This window comes from Eumetopias jubatus, unplaced genomic scaffold (genome assembly GCF_037043125.1).
Source record: "Eumetopias jubatus isolate StellerSeaLion01/CBP00866 unplaced genomic scaffold, mEumJub1_p1.0 scaffold_9, whole genome shotgun sequence".
In the NCBI taxonomy this organism is placed as follows: domain Eukaryota; kingdom Metazoa; phylum Chordata; class Mammalia; order Carnivora; family Otariidae; genus Eumetopias; species Eumetopias jubatus.
Genome location: NW_028274815.1, coordinates 48384287 through 48392088, shown reverse-complemented (window position 1 = coordinate 48392088; position 7802 = coordinate 48384287). Strand labels below are relative to the sequence as shown.

Genomic DNA, 7802 nt, shown 5'->3' with positions numbered 1-7802 from the left:
GCTCAGCTTGGCTTAGTTTCAGAGCTGTTCACTAAATGGCCCTGGTGTCCACCAGCAGGTTATCGACCAAATACATGGTGGTGCAACCACAGGGTTTAACACTCTGCAAACATTCAAACTGTGTTGAACACCTATGTTTGTTGACCCAGGAGAGTGTTCCTGATGTCTTGTTAGGTTAATACATACGTGGTTCTTTATGCAGAAAAAAAGGATCTGAAATCTGTCAAAGTATTTATTATTTTTGTTTCTGTAATGTTCAGAATTTTTAGTAATGAACTCAAATTGCTTGTGGAAGAGTGATAATTTTAAAAATTTAAACTTAGGACGCCTGGGTGGCTCAATCGGTTAAGCGTCTGCCTTCGGCTCAGGTCATGATCCCAGGGGCCTGGGATCGAGTCCCTCATCAGGCTTCCTGCTCAGCAGGGAGTCTGCTCCTCCCTCTCCCTCTGTTGCTCCCCCTGCTTGTGCTCTCTGTCTCTTTCTCTCTCTGACAAAAAAAAAAACTTAAAAAATTTAAACTTACTGATCAAAGCAAAAAGATTTAATATCTATTCAAGTTAGTTTTATGCTGGATCATACACATATTACAAGGTATTATATTATGAGGGAGATTTTACAAGGTCAGGAGGCCTACATTCCCCAGCTTTTGTCACCTGGGAAGGTGCCCCTCCTATTTCAAGACTGAGCTCAATTGCTCCACTTCTGGGGACTCTTCATGCCCAACTCTGTATAAATACCATTTCTGAGCATTCCCCCAGTCCCCTGGGCCACCCCCTACATCCCAGCCACCACTATACATAATGATTTTTTCATAGCATACTCGGAGCCCGTGTGAGGGGATTATTCAGCTCCTGGTCCCTGGGTCTACTTGGCATATTGAATAATGGATGACCCAATACACTGATGTGTGATGTTGGGCACGTTATTGCTTTTCTATAAATCTCAGTGTTCTCATAGTTAAAATGGGGATCAATGTGCCCATCCCAAGAGTTGCTGTAAGGATTGAACCAATGCTTTGTGCACTGAAGAGCATGGTAGAGATCAGTAGACCTCACAAGGAGAGCATATTCAACAACCAGAGCCCGGAGTCCACACCACAGCATATCTACTTCCAGCCCATGCTGTAGACTGTTGGCTAATGAGACAGAGAGTTCCATTAAAAAATCACTTTGTCCAAGCAGTGGAGGGGAATTGTGTGCACGTGTTTTTGTTTTGTTGTGTTAAGTGAGAATATAATGGTCCCTTAGCCTCCAGCCCTCCTGCAAGGTCTCCACCAGAGGGCAGTCTAACCAGAGCCAAATTCGGCCTTCCAGAGCCGGGAAGGACATGGTTTGTAGAACTGAGTTCTTCCCATAGCTAGCTAGACTAGGGTTTTAGAGCAACACAACTATTTAATTTTTGTTATTTTGAATGGAAAGTCTTCTAACCTGTGTCATAAGTCAACATAACACTGTAATAGGCTTTTTAAAAAAGATTTTATTTATTCATTTGAGAGAGAGAGAAAGAGAGAGAATGGGGGGTTGTAGAGGAAGAGGGACAAGCAGACTCCCCGCTGAGCATGGAGCCCAACTCGGGGCTCAATGATCCCACAACCTTGAGATCATGACCTGAGCTAAAATCAAGAGTCACATGCCCAACCGACTGAACCACCCAGGCTCCCCTGTAAACAGATTTTTATAACCATTTCGGGTTGTTAGGCTCACTATTTTTCTTTTTAAGTATTAACGTCATATATAAATAGTAGTGATAGTTAGCACTGACTTTGGCCTTACTGTATTGCAGACACCATTCTGAATATTGTACATGTATTTGCTCACTGAATCTTCATAACAGTTATAGGAGATGGGTGCTATTGTTATCCCCATTTTCCATAGGAGGAAACTGAGGGCCAGAGAGGTTAGGTGAGGTGCCCAAAGTCACAAAGCACAGCATATAAACTCTAGCACTGTGGCTCTGGAGCCCACATGCTGGATGCTACCTTATAGCTATGGAGCCACACTACGCAAAGAGCACATGATGGGGAGAAGAGCCAGGTATGGACTGTGCCTTCGTTTCTTATTCCATTATGAAATGAACACATACATATTATAGAATATACTGGAAATAAGGGAGAGAGAAGGGGGAATCCTAGATCCACCAACCAGTGTAAATACTCTCACTTATTCATAATTCCCAGTAGGATAATAGAGCAATTACATATACTGGTAAAGCCATCAGTTGATGTATGGGTGGTAGTGATGTAAATAGGGTAAAGGTTATTGTTGAGGAAAATGTCCACAATGTGTAGTAAAAACCTAGCCAGACTCCACTAACCAAGGATTCCGTGTCTCCCCTCTCCACTCCTGCAGGAGCATCACTGAGGGCTCCCAGCCTCCCCCCATATGCACGCTTATGATCATCCTTTAAAGGCCCTAAAGTCCCCTCTAGTTCCCTCTCTCCCTGGGCATGCTGAGAATTCCCTCGCAGAGTTTCTGCATGAGGCTCTTTTCCAGCAGAGCTCCTGCCTCTCCCAAATGCTATCAAATATGAATGAAGGTTTACAAAGCCACTGGGAGTCTTTGGGGCCCATACACGGAACACCGTGGTCACTCCCAACCCTGCACTCAGAACTCCCTCTTCCTCAAGCTGCCATGCATTCACTTTTGCTCCTCCCTCATCCATCCACCCGGTGAATGTTTATGGCATAGCTCCTGGTACCAGGCCCTCCGCCCTTAAGGACCTGAGGCCTAACAGGAGAGACCAACGGCAGAAGGTGAGAGGACTAATGACTGGACAGACAGGTGGGAACAGCCACGTGAAGGAAGGGAAGAGGCAGCTGTGATTTCTCAGTCTCAAGCCTTTGGACTTGCAGGGCACCCGATGGAGATGAGAAGGGTAAGACCCCCAGAACAGGGAATGAGCCGGGGAAAGGGGTGGGAGCAACTGTAGATGAAAGGAAGAGCACATAAAAGGCCAGACACCCTTGGGCCCTAGGGCCCCCACTCCCCTGGCTACTGATGGGGGGCACCTGCCAAGAGACGCATCTGCAGCGAGAGGCTGGGGCAGGCGCCCGATCGGGGAAGGCAGCGGCCACGGGTTGGCCTTGGGATTTTCTCCCAACTGTGCTGAGCAGCCCGCGAAAGGACTTGAGCAAGACAGTAATGGGGAGGAACACAGCATCCTTGCCCTCAAGGAATTCACGATGGTATGATTAGATTATGAACTCCAAAAACTTTAATTCAGTCTGGGTAGAATAACGAGATGACAAAGATCTCACTAATATTTTACTAGAGGGCTTGTGCAGATATAACTGTGTTGACAACTACTTTGAGAATTCCAAGTTCCATTGTCTGCCTATTGCTCTTCTCGGTAAAGATGGAAAGAGCAGGTCAGGGAATATTCACGTTCTGGGGACTACGGGAGCAGAGTGAACAGAATACATAGGCCCAAATGGGATAAGGTCTTCCTTAAGTTTGAATGGATGCAGGTGTTTCTTGTCATAAATTATAATTTCTTTCTTTCATGTTCACCGGCAAGAATCAAGAAGCTTCATGATTTACTACATTTATTAATTTATCACGAAGTATTTATTTTTCACAACACCTACATGTTTGACATTCAACATTATCTTTGGGCTCTTAGCGCATGGGATGGCAACCCACAACCCCTAGGCCAAACCTGGCCTGCCCCCTGTTTTTATATGGTCCATATGTAGTAACCATGTCTTTTATTTGCTGTATTCTGATGCTCTGACACCTGGGGCCTGGCCTTCCCTGAGTTAGCCAATTCTTAGAGACAGTAAACAAATGAGCGCACTTTTCAAATATAAACCAACCAGTCCAGAGCCCATGAACCCAACCACTCCCTTTACTGGGCTCTCACACTCCAGGCCACAATCCACCTGCCCTCATCACCCCAGGGCCGGGTACTAGATAACCAGGGACAGACCCTAAGCCCTCGAACCTGCTGAAATTATTCAAACTAGCCAATCCTAAGCCTGCTTACCTGGACTTACTCAGTCCTTCCCACAGAAACCACAGTAAAGGCTTTTTGCCTGCAATTTCCCCCATTCTTCCAGAGTGATCCTAATGCTTCCTTGTGTGTCCCCCCCAGCCCATGGCATGGTGGGCCCTTGCCTCTTGGCAACTGTGAGCAACAAACTATCTTGTTAATGGTAATCACCTGATGTGTAGGCCTTATTAGACCTCAAATTTTCTATTAATAAGGTATATTTTTAAAACACCATTAGCTAAGAATGGCTATTACATTCTTAAACGGTTGAAAAAAATCAAAAGAAGAATATTTTGATACCTGAATATATATGAAATTCAAATTTTATTGGAATCCAGTCATATTCATTTACATACTATCTGTGGCTGTTTTTTCCCCTTCCATAACAGAGTTGAGTAGTTATGACAGACACCTTATAGCCCACAAAACCTAAAATATTTACTATCTTCACAGACATAGCTTGTTGACCTCCATAACATGATCCATAGTTATTTTATTTGCTCATTTAAACTATGAACTTGTATCAATTGACCCATTGCTCTCTGTATGATGTAGATCCCCTCATAGTTTGAAAGATTCAGAATCTCTGGCTATTGCTTTCTTCCTAGGGTCTACCCCAAAATGTCTGAGCCTCCAATGTTTGATTTTTTTTTAAATTATCCTCAAGAAGAACATTTTATTGTGACTCAGAACATCCAAATAGATAATAGAAACAAATTTCATGAGGCATTATTCATCCTTATAATGTCTGGATCACTTTGATGGTTTCTCTTCTTTTCTCCATTTTAAAAATATACTGCTCACAATCTACTGTTTTCAAAACCCACTCATGAGTCAATGTGCACACTTTAATTAACATCATGAATCTAACTGAGTCGAATCCAAACAACACAAAGTGTTTCTCTTATACACACTGTGCAGAGGAAGACAAATATAGAAACAAATAATAGCAATAAAGCACAAAAAACATAACACAAGTTTAAAAGAATGCTCTAAAAGCAAAGAGGAAAAAGAGCTAATTTTTTTTTTCTTAGAGCTTGTACAGGGTTTCATAGGGCAAGTAAGATTTGAATTTAGTCTAGAAGGAAGGTCAGGAAATCCTTGGTAGAGAAGAAAGAGAAAGGCTTCTGTGGTGCCCTGGGGGATTCTCTACATGGTACTGAAGCAGAATGTGGGCGTGGATGTGTGATACTTTCAGTGCAGTCAACTCCCATGCCCCGTGTCTCCTGCTGCTCATAGTTTTAAACTGAGTGTGTTGTTTCCTTCCACAACTATAATTCTTCTTCCAGACCTCATTCAGAAAACAATGGAGTCATGTGACCATCTCCTGATGGAATAAGCGTAAATGTTTCCAGGAGTCTCCCGGTAGGTTAGCATGACGGTGAAGCATTGATAAGAAAACAAGACCTGTGAGGGAGGAGTGTTAGTCTTCAGATTCATATACAAGAGATATAGCTTCATGTAGCTTTAACTCAGTTTCTTTTTGGAGCCCCCCTCCACCAGCAGCGCTGCTGATCCATAGGAAGAGCAGAAATTTAATCCCAATATATTCCAGTCCATCCCTGCCCCTCCTCACTGGGGTCTGCCTTCTCTTGGCAGGTGTAGAGAATTAACCATTGATTCCACCCCCTCCGCCCAGGAATCCCTGCCTGCTCAGTGGCCACAGGTCCCCTAAGATCTCTCTGGAGCCTTATCACGCTTTACTCTCCCCACTCACCCAAGAACTCTGCCCAGATAACGTCATGCACGAGCCCTCTCTTCAGGACCCATGGATCCTCTGGGTCTCAGGCCTCGGGAACCACTGGGAGGCTATGGCCATTCCTTTCTGGAAATTTCTTAACTCTTCAGACTCCAACACCAGACTTCCTCCTAGCTCCCCCTCCACCCCCACCCAAGGGAACTCTTCATTCTGCTTTTAGACTCTGTTGTGATACTGAGATACCCTCAGAGGAATCTCACTTAATCTCCTTGGTGAGCTTGGGAGTTAGCCAGAGACTGGCACGCTGTTTTCCACTAATGTGCTCGCCCCTGAGACAATCAACTTAAACTGGCCCAACTTCTTGGTCCGAGGTGGTTGGGGGTACGATTCAGAAAATTTAAAAAGGAAATATGCAAGAGGGAAAAAATATCTCAAAATATGATTCGAATAGTTATGTTTATTTGTATTTCCTCAGAAGTGGACCTTATCTCTAGTTCAGATCATCTCACTGTTGCTGAGACTAATATCAACCGCCAACTCACTACCTCCACTTGAATGTCTAAGAAACACAATGAGACTGTGTACTTTGTGCTGTTCTGATCATGAAGAATCTCCACAGACACCGAACCCCTGCCACAAAGGAGGATTAGAAATAACCTCAAATCTACACGTAAGCCATACCCAGTTTTCTCTAGTGGAGGTAACATCAACTTTCTAGTATTTCCTCCCCACAGAGAGGAGGAGCCCCCCAGCAGCTGGGAAGCTGGTTCTGGTGTGATGAGCTGCTGCCGAGTTAGGGCTCTGGTAGCAGTTGGATGATAATGGCTTCTGGCTGGTACTTGGGTGGTATTATGCTAAGTAGGTACTTTATGACTTAAAGTTTCTTTAAGAAATAACTGAGTCAAAGAGCTCCTGGGTGGCTCAATCAGTTAAACGTCTGCCTTCGGCTCAGGTCCTGATCCCAGTGTCCTGGGATCGAGTCCTGCATCGGGCTCCCTGCTCGGGGGGGGGGGGGGGAGCCTGCTTCTCCCTCTCCCGCTCCCCCTGCTTGTGCTCGCTCTCTCTCTGTCAAGTAAATAAATAAAATCTTAAAAAAAATTGCAGAATGCAGTTGTAATAAATATATTTTTCTAAATGGTGTTGGGGATGCAGAGTGGGAGAAATCTCCCCATCAACAACATAGGAATAGACTTTCTAGTCCCAACAGAGGCAAATGGCAGATGCTTAGGACTACACCTTCAGGCACCATGTATGTAGTATGTTATCAGAGAAGTGTATCTGATCAGTGTGGGGCATCAGAAACCCCAAGAATGGGCTGCCACGCTGGCTGTCCGCTGAGTGTGGAGTTGGCCAGTGGTGCCCCCTGGTGGGGCTAGTGATTGCAGTTGCTGGTTGTTCTTTTGCGTGAGGAAGGATGAGGGCAGGAACCCAAGCTGATGGATTCCGTTCCTACGGAATTGCTTGCATTTTGCTCTTCATTCTCTTGGTTTGTTCCCTTCCCTTTTCATTAAAGGAAAAACGTGATATCTGGTATATTCCTTTATTCCAATTTTCTTAGGGCAGTACTAAGGGTGTATTTTGTAGCAAAATTCTCAAAAATGTAAATTAAAGGTTTAATTCCTTCACGACTTCTCATGCTATACCAAAAATTTGCTTTATCAGGCAAGGCATTGCTTTTCTGCTTATTTTTATATAACAAGGTATTGATACAGTTTTGTTTTTGAACTTATATCTTCTCACTGAATGTCCACGTGAGCACATATGTATGTAATTATTTTTCTAATCTATGTATATAGTATCTTAAGATAGAACAAACCATAGTATATTTAGCCATTGATGTGCCATATTATATTTGGCCATCAGGTTTCTTTCAATTCTTTGCTGACAAGCAGCACTGCAATAAACATTCTTGTATGTTGTGTATATTTGTGACTTTTTGGGGGGAGTACATAAGAAGTGAAATTATTGAGTCAAAGAATATGTATACTTTAAGTTCTGAGATACTGCCAAATTTCCTTTCAATTCAGACTGAAATTGTATACCGTTAGCAGTGTGTGGGTTAATATCTTGTCTTCACTCATGTTCTCTCTTTCAATCCAGAGAGGAAAGAATC

At 43.7% G+C, this 7802-nt stretch overlaps 1 non-coding gene across 1 annotated transcript; it reads left to right on the top strand.

Moving 5' to 3' along the window:
• Positions 1 to 6915: 6915 nt before the first annotated feature.
• Positions 6916 to 7131, top strand: LOC148163530 (small nucleolar RNA U3). Its single transcript, XR_015769059.1, has one exon. It is a non-coding gene; the product is annotated as a small nucleolar RNA U3 (small nucleolar RNA).
• Positions 7132 to 7802: the final 671 nt, after the last annotated feature.